General features: G+C 40.2%; 1 protein-coding gene across 5 annotated transcripts in view; it reads left to right on the plus strand.

Moving 5' to 3' along the window:
* Positions 1 to 16,759, plus strand: part of METTL15 (methyltransferase 15, mitochondrial 12S rRNA N4-cytidine) — a 166,413-nt gene that overhangs the window by 126,390 nt on the left and 23,264 nt on the right. The window lies entirely within an intron of this gene.

Here is a 16,759-nt window from a genome sequence, read left to right on the forward strand (position 1 = left end):
ATTCAGCTGCTGCTGAAACTGACCAGCAGTGGCTAAATCAGGGACACCTGGGGCAGAGCTGGACTATCGGAAGGGGGGGCTATGAGGGCTCTGGGGTGGGGGGAATGCCACCCCAAACCCATCATAGCCTCCCCTTCCAATAGTCCGGCAAATCTGATAATCCGGCACCCCCTGGGTCCTAAAGGTGCCGGATTATCAGAAGTTTACTGTACTTTGTAAATTCTTGGATTTAACCCATGACCTGGATATCGCTAAGAATTCATTGTCCAGTTAGCTGCAGTACAAACAGTATATTTTGTAGACTTATTCATATTTTATTAATTTACTAGAACAAACTCAATTTGTAAAAATTCATTAATTTCTCAAATATAATTCATTCATATTAACATTGTCATTCTTTGGGCATATTGTTCCACTACTTCAGCAGATATAATACAAGCTGGATAACCTTCCTCAAGTGCTTTTTATCTTAAAAATAATTTGTTAAAATAACATGAAAGCTGTGATGCAAAGAATTAAAAATAAATAATGTCTCCCTTTTTTTAACCTGTTTTGAATCAAGGATGGAATTTCATCTTTAAGTGAGTTGCCTGCCTATTGTTGGTTTCTCATAAGCGCTTTTTTTTATTGAATCATGTTTAGTAATATTCTGTCTCTGGACTAATTTAAACCCTGATATGTTACTCTATGATGTAAAATTTGATGAATAAAACCTGATTTGTTTTTAAAAAAATGGTACTGGTCAAAAGCAGAAGACCACACAATACAGTTAAAAGCAGTAAGACCAAATCATGCTCAGTTTACTCACAAGAATAACTCCACTGACTTCAGGGAGGCAGAATTGGGCACTTGGGAATTGATTCTCAGACTGAAGACCTTTATTTCCTGCTCTTGCAGAGGTCCGTGCCTGGAGCCTGGGCAGCTATTATGCTTACAGCAGGAATCCAGGCACGGACCTCTGTGCCCTGATCCTGAAACTGCTTACAGGTTTAATTAAATTAGTATGTCACTAGCTTCCTTTGCCATGCTCCTTCCCTAGCTAGCATAACCTACTTCTATAGCAATTCTGCCTTCTGTGGACCACATGAAAAAGGAGCAGTTTTCATTACTGCTAAATTAGGCCATGTATTCACTCCGGGGAAGATCGACTCTGCTGTGATCGATCTTTCAGAGTTTGATTTAATGGGTCTAGTAAAGTCCCACTGAATCGAACTCAGAGGGTGCCCCTGTTGGAGGCTAGTGCTCCTGCTCCTGAGAGGAGTAAGGGAAGCTGAGGGGAGCGTTTGCTCCCATTGGCCTATTGCTGTGTGAGGACTGCAGGGAAACTTGAATTAAGTTGCGTCAACTCCATCTATATAATTAAAGAAGCTGGAGTTGCATATCTTAATTCAACCTTCCCCTTTCGGGTAGACCAGGCCTTAGTATTGTAGTCACAGTGGGTTTACTATCAGTCTTTAGTAGGCTTTTTGTGGTCTTCCACATTTGTGTGGATCAGGCCAACTATTTGAACATACAAGCTTGTTGGTTGCTATTGCTTGGATATTTTACTGAAAATATATTTTAAAAGTGTCATTAGCACATTTAATTAAAAATATTCTGTACAATTTCTGGTTAATTGTGGAGGAAGTCAGTCCAATTAGTTACTTCTCCTTATGTAATGGATAGGAGGAGTACTGGCCAGCATGAATGGCTGTGGGGTTAAACTCAGATAGCAAGCAAGGGTGTTGGACAGGGGACCAGGATCACCAATTGAGATAGAGTGCTGAAATTTGAATTGGATATAGTTACCTTGCCTGCTTTCTTCAAGTGGGAGAGTTAAAACAGGAGTTGAGAGACAGAGAATTGTTTAAACCCAGGCAGGACTACTGTGCCTCCAAGGAATTCTGGACATGGAAGTGGACTGAACCAAAGAAGACTATGAGTGAGTAAAGAGGGAAAGCGAATCTTTTGTGATCAGGGTATTTTCTTTATTTTGTGGTTTGGTTTGAACTGCTCTGTGTGAATCTATGCCTCGCCTTCTCATTTACAATCTAAAAATTATTCCCAGAGATTTTCTCTTTGTTTTAATTTGTTTCCCTTAGTTTCTCTATAACATCTAGCAACTAAGTATACTTTATCAAATATATCTTTTGTTTTATAATAAAAATCACTTTTTAAGTGATGATTTGATTCTTGTGTCCTGGAGAGTAACAGGGGTTTCTGTGTGTATTTGCCTGCCTGAGTCTGCGCAGTCAGCTACCAGAGACGGCACTTTTTTTTTTTCAAGTTCTTTTGTGGCAAAAGAGGTTGGGTTACCCCCCAGGGAAAATTCAAGTGTTTTATTTTAGGGATAAAATCACTTGATGGAGGCATCTACCCCTGCTCCCCAAGTCAGTGAATCTGTGGCTCTAGGGGAGTTTTTGTAACCAGAGCCTGTAGAGGCAAGGTATATCTAAAGTCTTTGTGGGCCCCCACCTTCTGCACTTGGAGTGCCAGAGTGGGGAACAGCTCTGACACCTTATATGACCCATGCACAGTAGAAATGTGAATACCATAAACTCAGCATGTCAGAAAAGTTTAGTGCTACTAAAATAAACATACGGTAGTACAACTAAGGAAAGTTCAAGAGCATGATGAGTATGAAGTTTTGCTAAGTTTTGTTTTGAGATCCTGATTTAAAATAAATGTGTTTGTATGAAAACAGATACACTTTTTGTATAACTCAGCCCTTGCTGCATCCCAGCTCCCAGCTTCTGCCAGAGCAGCCTCTGTCCATGGTGGGCCCATCTTCCACTTTCAGCGCATGCTGAAGTTCCATCAACTGTAATGGGATGTAAGCACACAGCTTCATTTTGATGATATGCTCTGATGAATTGGGCCCGATGTGCTTAACCATGCAGTCAGTTTATAAACTCATCAGAGGAAAGCATAATCCCACAAAACGGAATAATTATACTAAACTAAAAGTGACTTTTATCCTAGAATAGTGTGTTCAGACAGGACATCTTTCCAAAATAGCTTATTCCCCGAAAGTTATCCAGTCAATAAACTTTAGTCACACTTGGGTTTCAGCCCAGCTCCCAGAGAAGCCCAACCTACCTTATGAAATCATGATTCAAGCATGGTTTATGTTTTCTGCGCCCTTTAATGCAATGGTTAAATGAGTACCTATACACAAAAAAATCACTTGGAAGACAGTTAGTGACAGGTGGATGGGTCTAAACCCAAATCCTTTAAAGGGCCATCCTATGGTGTGAGCCTACATTATGGTTGTTTAGTTATTTCAGGGTACATTGGCCTGGCTGTATCAGCTTTCCGCAAACTATATTCCAGTCCCCCAGGTCTGCATCATTTTTGATGACAGCATTATTTTCCTGGGAGGGTGGGGGATCAATAGGGATTCATAACTTAGTCACTGTGTTACAGCTTTATTCTGAGGTGATCTGATTGAGGGTTTACCCAGAGATCTCATGGAATGTCCCATCCTCTTGATAGGGAGGCATTGAGTCATTTTCTTTCTTCATTTCTCTCTACTTTTGAAATATTTTTTCAGGCTTAGTAGTGAGGATAGTATTAGACTCAAAGAACTTGTTTTATATTATCTAACATTTAAGCATTAGAGAGCACCTAGAGTTGTATAGGTATTAATAAAAGGTGCTATAGCAGGAGGAGGAGGAAACCTGGTTTTTCTGACTTACCAACAGAGCTCTGCACCCTACTTACATCCTTCTTTCTTGACTTGTGTTCTGATTTTGCTTCTCCTTCCATACCACAGATTGGTCTTCCAACCTAGGAGGATATAGAAAAGGAATGTGATACTCTTTGTGCTTAGGTAGAGGTCAGACTATTTGATGCTGAAGCCAGGTGAGAATTAGGAATGTGGGAATGTCTTTACCAGAGACAGGGTTGATAGAAAGATTGAAGCCATCAACAGTATACCTGTAGCCCAAGTATTCTCAGCCTTATTTTCCTGAGTGTGAAATGGAGTGTCACAGAAAGAAGTAATTGGTAAAATAAAAATACTCTGGGGCTTTGTCAGGCAATTTGATCACCTTCCCCAGTCATTGAATAAAAAACCTTGTCTAGGCTTAGATTTATTTTCTCCGGATTGTGTCATAGGGCTGGCACTAAATCACAGGGCCCAGCCCCACAGAGGAGTAACACTGTGAAGGTTATGCATATATATTCTAAGTATCAGTAGCAGCAGATCTGTCAAAGCAACAATTACGAACAATTTTGAGCAAGCTCTCTCTATCACTAGGGCTCTTTAGAATGTCAAAATTATTGATGTGGAAAAATGTATTAATTTGCTTTGTTAGCTAAAAAAAAGTGTAACAGAAGCAACATTTATTTGCCAATTACACAGAGAGGATAAGAGCATTTTACATACTGTATGATCTGTGTATTTCTAACAGTCTTACAAAACGTAAATCAAATTGCAATATGAGTCACATATTAAAACACAATTGAATATGTAGGTGTACGAAGGAATATTCTGTTTTGACAGTCCATTTTCTGCTACTTTCTAAATCATAAATGCATGTTTCTTGAACTCTGGAGCTGTGTTTTATACACAGATGAGTGCACCAGGGAATTTAAAATAAGTACAAACTTTAAAACCTTTAGAAAAGTGCACTAAACTGATTCTGTAATTAAAAATAGGGTTTTAAATTATTCTGTGTAATGTTTATAATTCATGTTCACAACTTTTTTGAGAGTTTACAATTGATAATATTAACTTTGTTTTGTAATAAATCTTTTGTAGAAAGATGACTACTAATGGTTGGGAGTTACAGGTTTTGTAAGACGAGCAAATGTAGAACAACACTTTAATTTGCTTCTATTACATGCAGTTGTTTAATTTGACTTGATTTCATAGAAAGAACCGTTACCTATTGTATCAGCTGTGCAGACAGCAGTTACGTATTGCTGTCTGTATAGTTGGACCAGTGACAATATTCCAGCACAAAGCAGGATAGTTCAAGAATATCAAGGATATTGAGGGCTTGTCTACACTTAAAAGGCTACACAGCTGCTGTAGTGGTTCAGTGAAGATGCTACCTAAGCCCACAGGAGAGCTTCTACAATCAGTGTCGGTGATCCACCTCCTTGAGAGGTGATAGCTATGTCAATAGGATAAGTTTTCCCAGTGCCCTACAACAGTCTACACCAGAAGTTGGGTCAGTAGTGCTGCATTGTTCAAGGATGGGGTCTGAGTGCACCTTATTCCTCCTTTAAATTAGAGCAGCAGCTGCTCCTGCAAGCATATGTCTCCTACCATGTATAGCAAGCAGGGGTTCTGGGAACCTGAACAAAACTTCAAACAGTGAAAGACCACCTTGTCTTGGTCATGATAATGTAATTGATTACTCTTGAGAAGGCTTGTCCTAGTGCTATATCTTCTTCACCACTAACATGACCTGACATTACAGCTTCTAAGTTTCCTCTGTTTTAATGCTGATAAACCATAAATCATGTAATTTTTCTGATTACATTGTTTGTAGTGTGTGTCCTTTTGTTAATCAGTGTGTATGGTGATGATTTCTCTATGAATGGCCCCAGATTCTGCCATATACTTATGCGCTCTGAAAAATTGTTTGAAACATAATTCTTGTTTTTACACATTTTAATAATTCACATTCTTTTTGTGTCTTTCCAGAATTGCATTATATCTTCCAGATTACTGGTTCATTTGCATAGCCCTGAAAATTTTCAACTGGAGGAACAGATCCCTTTGGAGATCTTAAATATAGGGTACGGCTAGACTGCGAGAATCTATCAGAAAAAGACACGCAAAATACTCTCCGCATTTTGCATATCTTTTTCTGATACTTATGTCGGAAGAGGCTTTTCTGAAATTTGGCCCATCTAGACTGGGCCGAATTTCTGAAAAACCTCCTCTTTCAAAAGCCTCTTTCTTCCTTGTGGAACGAGGAATACAGGGACTTCCAAAAGAGCGCGTTTGCTCTTCTGCAAAAAAAAGCAGAAGAGCAAATGTGTTCCCTGGACACAGCAGGGTTTTTTTGGAATACCTCTGAAATCCCGAACCGCCTCCCCCCCCCCCCCAGGCTAGCTGTACCCATAGTGTCTGAGGACCACATGTTGAAAATCACTATTCAGTAGTAACAACAATCTTTCATGCATCTCTTAGACATATTCTGCATACCCCAGCGGTCTGCAGACTGCAGTTTGAACACTACTGTTCTAGATTGAGATATTACTGTTGTGCTAAACATATTAAACTCTTACTCATAGTAACAATGTAAGATTTAAACACTGAAGTTGCTTTTCTGTGTAGATGTCAGTTTTGGCATCTAAATTTAGGAGCCTAATCTTGTTCCTATTTAAGTCCATTAGCAAATTCTCATTGTCTTCAATAGGAGTAGCATTGTGCTATTAATATGAAGGGTTTAAAAATACCTTTTTCAACTAGTGCCATAGAAGGAATAAGGAAATATATAAGGGTTATCAACTCAAAATCAAGATGTTCAGTTGCTGAAGTAGTGAAAAATAGCCCTAGATAGTGAAGTGAGTAAGGTGGTAAATGTGTAATTCATCGGCCTGGTGATGTTGGCAGCAACAAAGTCCAGGAGTTCCATATCTGCATGCTCCTCTTAAAATTACAAAACAAGCCCATCTCAAACCTCCATTCAGAAATCTGGGAAAACTAAACTCCATTTTGGATTCTCTGAAATTATACTTTCTCATTCTTAAGCACTGAATCGGTATATAAGAAAAAAATGTTTATTAAGAGAAGAGGAAACGTAGTATTAATATGGAGAAGTGCTGTGACAATGATTAAAAAGTATTTGAACAATAAGTAAACAACCCCCCCCCCCCCCGCTGTAACCTTAAGCACCAGAACACTGTCTCCATACTAGGTCTATGGCTGAGCTCCCAAGCCCAGTTTACCAGTGATTTCAGCTCTCATGGTGGTTAAGAAGCAAGGGGTTTTATTTGATTCAGTATAGCTAAACATTGGATGGAGAGGGTCAAATGGGATCTAGAATCTTTTGAACAGAGTCTTTATACCACATAAAACACCTGCACTAATCTTCCCTTCCTTTCACTTGAATTTGGCATCATTACAATTGAGACTATGCGTAGGGAGACCCTCAGTTTGGGCATAAGTACTGTCCTTTGCTCTTCAGTCATACAATGAGGATATCAATATTTCAGCATCCCTGCATCCAAGATTTAAGTGAACTCAACCCAAAACAGCCAAAAGAAATCATTTTGCAAAGCAGGTATGTCTGTGGAGCACTTAGGCAAAGTAAAAACTTAAAAAACAACAAATAGTCTGGTAGCACTTTAAAGACTAACAAAACATATAGATGGTATCATGAGCTTTTGTGGGCACAGCCTTCTTCTTCAGTAAATAGCTGTACAGTCACACATCTTGGCCCTGAGTTCCTCAATATGTGGCAGGAGTCAGTTCATTCAGACCATAGGCTTGTGAACAGTCACTGCTTTAAAAGTGATTTTGGTACTGTCAGTAGGACCTGATAGAGACGAGGCAACTGTTGTTTTAACAAATAGCAAATCAATCGTTATAGTCTTCAACATATCGGTTTCTTCTAAACAGCTACAACATGTGCTAATGATTACTATAACACAAATTAGTCCTTGTCTCCGTTTATTGGGAGATTGGCACTGTGGGGATGCATCTCCTGGAGATCAATTTAATAAGTCTCTAAATCGACCGCTGATTTCACTCCCGTCGACTCCAGTACTACACCCGCTTGAGAAGAGTAAGGGAAGTTGACAGGAGAGTTTCTCCCATTGACCTCCTATAGTGGAGACATCAAGGGAATTGAACTAAGGTACTATTCACGTACCTGGAGTTGTGTACTTAGTTTGACATTACCCCTTGTGTAGAACTAGTCTCACTCATATTAACATGCTTATAAAATGGTTTAAAATAGAACTACGAAGAAATGCAAAGGCACTTTCAGAGTGTGCAGCAAAAGTGTCTACATAGAACATTAGTGAGGGGTAACTAGCATTCTGTAACTTGACATACTAACTTGTATGTGTAACTTCCCATGAAAACAGGCCCTAAATCTCTTTAAAAATAAGTTCATTATTTTAGGAGCATAATGTACTACCATTTATTCAGCAAAACTTTGAAAACATATGAAACTAGTGTAGGATGAGAATTTCTGAGCCAGGCTATGATATTCTGTTAAGAAACCCAATCTAAATTCAGACTCTAGCAAATACATTTTCTCAAATTTATGAAGGAGTTCATCATTTTCTGTTCAGAAAACTGAACGTGTAGTTACCATCTGGGATCTGAAGAGTCTATTTTTTTTAATATAATTTTTTTTATTTATTTTCATAACCTTTAATTTAACCAAAACTGGAGACAAAGTTGCTTCAGTATTGACATATTAATTTTTTTATTGGCTAGTATATACATGCTGTGGAATAAATATAATCTACTCACTAGATAATTTTTGACATAACTATGCTTTTGATTTACTTAAATACATTTTCTTTTTTTAAATGATAAACATTTAAAAAATAATGTGACCAGTAGAGGTTTTTTATATATCCATGTGTCTGTGTGCTCTCCATCACTGTTGCATCTGAGCACATAAAATTTTGTTAACAAGCATTTATTAAAGATCAGACGGTCTATTATATGAAATCTGGATGTTTGGTGTTATATAGCTGAAATTATGCTTAACACTGTGATGGGGTGGACGAGATTCAGAGGGCCCCCTGGTAGTAACCCTAGAATCCTATCACATGCTTTCTCAGGCTTGGTCTACACTAGGACTTTACATCAAATGTAGTCTCATATGGTCAATTTTTTAAAACTGATACGTCCACACAATGAAGTCTGTCGTATCAACATTAAGGGCCACTGAAGTTGATTTCAGTATTCCTTCTTTTCACGTCACAGTATTCCCAGCCTCGCATGGTCAAATTTACACTAGCATATGCGCAGCATTTCCAAAAGTTGAGGTTATTTGCTTCTGGGAGGCCTTCTACAGCTGAACACTCTGGCCAGAACTTGGTCCTCTCAGGCTCTCCAGGTGACCAGAAAAAGCCCCGGGAAAATCTGAATTGCATTTCCTGTGTGGCCAGCGTTGCTGCAATTCAAATTGAGCAACACACTGTGCCATACATGGACATGTGTTTGACCAATTCTAGTAATACTGAAGTGAGTTCAAATACTTCTACTACCATGGGCTCGAGTTTCCAGGGATGCAGAAGAGTGCCAGCATGGAGTATCCAAAAGATCTTGGACCTTATTGATCCATGAGGCAATGAAGCAGGAGTCTTACCTGCACAGCTCCACGAAGCACTCAGGGTATGTCTACACTACCACCCTAGTTCGAACTACACGCCGCACGGACTAGGTAGTTCGGACTAGGCTTCCTAGTCCGAACTACCGTTACTCCTTGTTTCACGGTAGGAAGCCTAGTCCAAACTACCTAGTCCGTGCCGCGTGTACAACACAGGGAGTACAAGGGCAACTTGTCGAGAGCAACATGGAAAATTCTCAAGACAGGCCATGCATAAAACTATCCTTCATGGTCTGTCTAATTTGCGCTGCACCTTACTGTGCTCTCCTTATCATGCTGGTGTCTGGCTGCTCAAACTCTCTGATTGGGTGCTCTGTCTCAGCCTCCACCTTGCCAGATAAGTTTCCCGCCTCCAAACTGAGTGCATCCTAATGCTGCCCTGAGAACTCTGTGCACCTACTATAAAGTGCCTGTTTTAAAGCAAACATTTGTTTGCTCCATTGTCTTTGAGAGACTATTGGTGTAGGTTAAGAGATTAAGTTAGGCTTAACACAAAGTATCTCCTGTAATGTCTGCCCTTATAACTTTGTGAGCTAACTCTCACAAAGATTATGGAGCACACAGCAGGCTGCCATGAGAAAGGCAATGTTGCATTCGTTGAGGTACAACCAAGTCAGAAGACTCTTAAACTTCCCCTTTAAATGTCCAAAAGCACATCAACCACCATTCAGCACCTGCTCAGCCTGTTGTTGAACTCCTGCTTACTGGGGTTCAGGCTGCCCATGTACAGCTGCATGAGCCACAGGAGCAAGTATTAAGCTGTGTCGCCAATGATCACAAGAGACATTTCCACCTCTCTGATTCTGATTTTCCTGTCTGGAAAAAGAGTTCCATTGTGCACCTTTCTGAAGAGGCAGGAGTTCTGAAAGATGCGAGCATCATGCATCTTTCCCAACCATCCCACATGGATGTCGGTGAAACAGCCCTTGTGATCCACCAGCACCTGCAGCACTTTGAAGAAATACCCCTTCTGGTTGATGTACTCCATGGCAAGGTGGTCGGGGGCCAAGGTGGGGATGTGCATTCTGTCTATGGCCTCACTGCAAATAGGGAACCGCCGCAGCAAAGCCATCCACTATAGTATGGTATGGCCTTTTCCAGTGTCACAACCCTCTGTAGCAGGTTGTTATCAGTAGCCTTGACTACTAGTATAACAGCAGACCCCCTGTAGATTTCCCTACTCCGAACTGATCCCCCACTAACCGGGAGCAATCTGGTATTGCAAGCTTCCATAGGGTTATTGCCATGCACTTCTCCTCAGTCAAAGCAAGTCTCATTCGGGTATTCTGGTGCCTTAGCACAGGGGAAAGCCATTTGCAAAGTTCCAAGAAAGTGGCCTTGTGTATTTGGGCATTCTGTAACCATTACCAGGGCTCAACAAATAATACAATCTACTCGCCCGTGGCGAGTAGATTGTAACTCGGAAGAGCCGGGTTCGGGCGATCTGCACGTGCGCAGATCGCCGGACAGCACGGCTGGCAAATGGGGCTCGCCGCAGTTCGGCGAGCCCTGACCATTACTGATCATCCCATCTCTGCATTACACAATAGTCCCATCAGTCTGAGCTTGTCTCATAGCGTTAGAACTAGCATACCACTGTGGACACAGGATAGACTGGAGGCTGCACTAACATCAGCACCAGACCTTGCATGAGCAGCGCCTGCATGCCATGCCGAGCTTCATGCTCATCCTCTTGCTGGAGAAGCAACATGCATACACTGTGGAATTCCTGTGCCATTAGGCACACCATGGCACACTTCAGCATCACAATAGTTTACTGCAAACCAGGCTACATGCTTGCACTGCCATGGCATCTTTGCGAGGAACTAGGGCACAAAAAGGTGTGAGCACACTGCCTCCCCTTTATATTGTGCAGAAGGGGAGGGACTAGATGAGTACATTAAGGGTACTCATGAGCCCCATAACCACCCATTGCAGAGTTTTGGTCCTAGCAGGTACCATGAGCATAGCCCAGATTGCAAAGCTGCCCATGTTGCATCATTCTCTGAATTGACGGTAGGCTCTCTAATGGAGATGTGCCACTTTGGACTACATTCAATTCTTCCCCTCAGTGAGGACAAGGACTTTCGACTTTGCAAAATTGAGTGCCCAGAAATTGACCATATTAGAGTCAACCTTATCTTACAGTGAACATGTGTCCTCAGAGAGGAATAGAAGGGAAGTCCTCCAATCAGCCAGTCAAATGAACTGGAATCAAATGGAGGCCAAGAGTTGCCAAATCAAATGAATCACTAGATCGGTCTTTCAGGATGCGTCTACACTGCAGGGCTTAACTTGAAATAAGCTGCACGAATTGAGCTACGTCAATTGTGTAGCTTATTTTGAAATACCTTATTTCAAAATTGGGAGTGTCTACACAGCACATATTTTGAAATAGAGCACACTTTCTCTGACTTCCCTTACTCCTTGTACAATGAGAGCTACAGGAGTCCGAGTAAGAAGTCCTCCAGCTTGACAGTATTTTGACATTATTTCGAAAAATCTGCCTGGTGTTTAGACACAGACTAAGTTATTTCAAAATAATGTTGTTGTGTAGACATACTCACAGTTGGAGGTATTTTGGCAGGGGTGTATTTGGATACTTTCACCGCTTCTTACTTTTTTGGGGGTTAAGTAGGGAGCTTTGTTGTTCAAATGATTCAGTCACCATTTGCTTGTAAAAACTTAATCAGCACAATGTATAAAAGTAATGCTGGAAAGAGACCATGGTTTTGTCTACACTGGCAATTGAGCAACAAAGATTTTGTGGTTCACAGGTATTTAAATCTAACATCCCCTCCAAGGAGAAAGCATTGCTGTGGCAAGTACTAGTGTAAATAGTGCTTTTCCCAGTAAATGCTGCTTATATGGGGTGAAAGTTTTATGCTGACAAAAATGAGAACAGTGTTTACACTGCCTGACATTTAGTGAAAGGGCTGTGTCAACACAGTTGTCTTGCTAAAAGGTGTGTAGTGTAGACATATCCGAAGATCATATATATCAAATTTACCCAAAACAAAATGTGTAAGGGACATTAGAAACCCCACTTCTTTCTGAAGATTATCTACTATTATTGCAAGTAATCCTCAGATCACGATATCTGAAAAAGATAAGTGGTACGGTGAGGACCACTCTTCTTTCTCAGTTTCTTTACATCATGCAGTTGATTGCACTGTGTGTATAGTTAGTGTTACCATCACCCTTTTGTCCAGTGATTCTTTCTCACAATAGTGAGGGAAAAACACTTTGTAAGATAAAATATGTGGTGGTAAAATCCCCAAAACTGCTAAGAGGCTCATGAGCAGATATAGCCTGTGAAATTACTTTTTACTCATTTTCTGTTGCATTTTTTTTACTACATTTTCAGTGTTGCTAATGTTTTGTTAAAGTACATTAATGTTATTATTTTTGTAACAAAGAACATAATTAGATAATAAATGGCCAAATAATGGAGTGTATTTCAGCGATAAGTTAAAGGTCATACAATCACAGAAGATTACAGTTGGAGGACACCTCAGAAGGTCAGCTACTTCAAACCCATGCTCAAAGCAGGACCGAGCCCATGTAGATCATTCTAGCCAGGTCTTTGTTTTTAAAACCTCTAAGGATGGAGATTCCACCACCTCCCAATGGTCAGTTAAGAATAGTTGAAAAATTACAAAAAAACAAAACAAAAGAAGAGATGATTATGAAGAGACCAGAGTCTGCAGTCATACAATTTCAGCCTGTAATTCCCTGAGGTTTATCCTCAGTTTTGTCCCAGAGTTGCCATGTAGCCTTGGGCAAGTCATTGGGTAAATTTGAAGAAGACTCTTAAGATTAAATTCTTTGCATTTTTACTTTCTCAATATATAATATAGGGATAACTTTGCTTAAATTCAAGTGTCATGAGATTTAATAATTTGATGTTTCTAGATCTGTGGTTTTCAATTGATGGATTGCAATTTAGTACTGGCTTGTGGAATGTCAGGCATTGGGTCTCATGGCTGAAAGTGATCAGGTGACTAGAGGGGGTGCTAGAGCAGGCTCCTGGCCTGTTTTGGCACCACAGACTACCCTAGAAGTAGCTGGTAGCAGGCCCAGTTTCTAGGTTGGGGGGGGGGGGAGGTGCCCAGGGCTTTGTGGACTGCCCCCCGCCCTGAGCATTAACTTCACACTCCCATTGTCTGGGAACCTGCTGCTGGCTACTTCTGGAACACAGCATGGTCTGCTGTGCTAGGAGAGGCAGGAAGCTTGCCTTAGCACCCTTGCTGCCACCACTCACTGGGAGCCGCTCAAGGTAAGGCCCTCCTGCCCAGCCCTGGACAACACTGCCCCCAACCAAAGCTCTCATCCTCAGCCCCACCCCGGAACCTACATTCTAGTCAAATTATGTTGGATCGTGGGCATCAATAATTCTTCAACTGAGTCCTGAGAAAAAAAGGTTGAAAACCACTGCTCTAGAGGACTATGAAGATTTAAAGTGCTATATAAGTATCAGGTAATATCTCGTAAACTAGATGTAGTTGGGCTTGGTCATTTTTGACGGAGTGACTTCAAAAAGAAGTATTAATGTTACAGTTGGTGACACTTAGAGTGAATGTTGAACCTGTGCCTCATCATGATGTTAAGGGATTTTGAGTGGCAGCTGGGGAGACATCTTTTGGATAGAACATAGTGGTGTTCAGTGTCCAGTGGTACTACAAGACCAAGAATATTTACACCAGTATTTTTTCCAAATTCTTATTTACGTCATTGCTTTTTTGCCCCCTTTGAAATCCGTGTATTATTTTCAACAGGGTATAGTACACTTTACTTCCTGAACTAAGGCTATATCTATGCTACCACTTATGTTACTCAGGGGTGTGAATATTCCACCCTACTGAGCGACATAAGTTATGGCAGCATAAGCGTTAGTAAGCACAACACTATGTCAGTGAGAGAGTTCATTGAGGTGGATTAATTGTGTCAATGAGAGAGGGATTGGTCCTGCTTTTAGCAGGGGGTTGAACTCAATGGCCTCCTGAGGTCTCTTCCAACCCTTTGATGCTCTGATCAGCCTAGAGTGGCTACACAAGAGATCTTACACTGCTGCAGCACTGATGCTCTTAAGATATCAGGCCCAACCGTGGTTGGGACTTGCAAACCCTTTTCTTCTGGGAATCTGTGAATTGAGAAAAACAGTGGCTTCAAAACAAATCATTACTTATTTAGGATAAGTAATACCCAGGTGTACAGCCTTTTTATTGTTTTTTGCCCCATAGGTACAAAGTCCATACAGGGGTAAAAGATGAATAAAATCTGTACACCTAATATTACCTCTCCTTAATCTTTCCTTGCCAACCTTTGCAAGTTTCTCTCCCCCTCTCTGGGTGGGAGAAACAGGCTGTGCTATTCACAGCAATCTCCCCGTCTCAGTATACTCCCAGGCCAGCCTGTCATCTTTCTTTGGATCATTCTGAGTAGCGTCTGGCCACTCACTCAACTTCATTCTTTTCTAGATCCTGGGCATTCTAACATTTTAGCAATGCCTTTGATCTCTATCATCTCAGCACTAGCAGAACATCTGTGTCACCATGGCTGGGGTAGAGGAGTCTTTTCTTGGCCATAAACCTAGCTCTTATGTTAAATGTTTGTTGGGATGAGCCTTAGCCATTGTTTTACGTTTCCTGATTGTTCCTTCAACAAACACTTTTGATGTAATTCTAAAGGAAGCAACCCATCATAAATTCACATACGGAGATGTGCATCATTTTCAGAACAAATAATACAGATGTTCCTACTTTATCAAATGTCTGGTTTTTAGAGGATATTAACATACGAGATGAAAGGTTTGAGGGCCAGTTTTTCACACTAGAGCTAAATTAAGGTTTGGGGATATGGCCTTTGAATCAGGTTAACACAGAGAACTAAAGATTGGCAATGTTGAGAAAAAAGAAATAACAAAGAAACCTTAACCATGAGAGGGAACTATATGGAGTCTTTATTATCACAAGAATAAAGAACCAGTGAAAGTCTGCAAATTCTCAAAACGTTCAGGAAAATCTTTCTCTAAGAAAAGAAATTGGAAAAATAATAAATTTCTCAGATCTATCTTAAATATACATTAAAATATTGAATATGTGAGTTGATATGTCAGCTTAATCACCACTCTTTTCTAGGCTATCAACTCCTATTTCTATTACATTGAATATCATTATATACATTTAATGACTTATACTTTTAAATTTGTGTGGGCAAATAACTTTCATGTAATACTTATTTATTCCGAATATTTCCTAGACTCATGGTTCATGGTTAAGTAAACTTATATACCCCAACTTTAAAATGGATACAATTTCTAATAGTAAGGAACTGTGTTGTGAGGGAATTTGTTAAATGATTTTTGTTTTTGTTTTTTTAATAGTCTTGTTTTCATTTCTTGTTTCTCATTTTTCTGCATTTGAATGAATGCAAATAGTCGACCCTTCTCACTGACACTAGCTGAAAACTGGAGTAACTCACTGTTCTCAATGGAGTTACATTAATGTAAATCTGGTCTGAGAGTAAAACTAGACCTACGGTAAAACTTTGAAAAGTGCTTAAGTCCTGTTTTCAAAATTACTTACGTGTCTAAGGCTATGTCCAGACTGCATGCCTTTTTCTACAGAGGCTTGTCGACATATACTGTCGACAAAGCCTCTGTCGAAAAAATACGTCTAGACTATGATCAATATTGTTGAAAAAACAAGCCGCTTTTTCCAAAGCCTAGATGCTCTCTTTCAAAAAAGCAGTTTCCATGCAATAGCGTTTTTTTTTTTGAAAGAGTACTTTCGAAAAAAGGTGTTATTCCTCGTAAAATGAGGTTTACCGCTGTCAACAAAACTGCTGCATTCTGTCAACTTATTGTCGACAGAATGTGGTGGTAGTGTAGACACAGACATAGTTTTGTCGACAAAAGCCAACTTTTGTCGAAAAAACCCTGTAGTCTAGACACACCCTAAGGCTGTGTCCAGACTCAGGGTTTTTTCGAAAAAAGTAGCCTTTTTTCGAAAAAACTTCCCCTGCGTCCAAACTCAAGCCGCGTTCTTTCGAAATTAATTCGAAAGAACGCGGCTTTTCTTTCGATGGTGGTAAACCTCATTTCACGAGGAAGAACGCCTTCTTTCGAAAGTTCCTCTTTCGAAAGAAGGCGTTCAATGTAAATAGGGCTTCTTCAAAAGAGAGCATCCAGACTCACTGGATGCTTTCTTTCGAAAAAGCAAGCCGCTTTTTCGAAATTTCTCCATGCAGTCTAGACGCTCTCTTTCGAAAGAGGTTCTTTCGAAAGATGCTTTCGAAAGAGCCTCTTTCGAAAGAAGCCTGCAGTCTAGACATAGCCTAAGTGTCATTGAGACATAGGCTCCTAAATTCCTAAATCTTTTTTGAAAATGGGACTGAGAACCCTATGTCACGTAAGTGCTTTGGTAAATTTTACTCCTATTTGTTGTCTGTTTCCTACTTTA

This window comes from Pelodiscus sinensis, chromosome 5 (assembly GCF_052426305.1).
Source record: "Pelodiscus sinensis isolate ZL-2025 chromosome 5, ASM5242630v1, whole genome shotgun sequence".
NCBI lineage: Eukaryota > Metazoa > Chordata > Testudines > Trionychidae > Pelodiscus > Pelodiscus sinensis.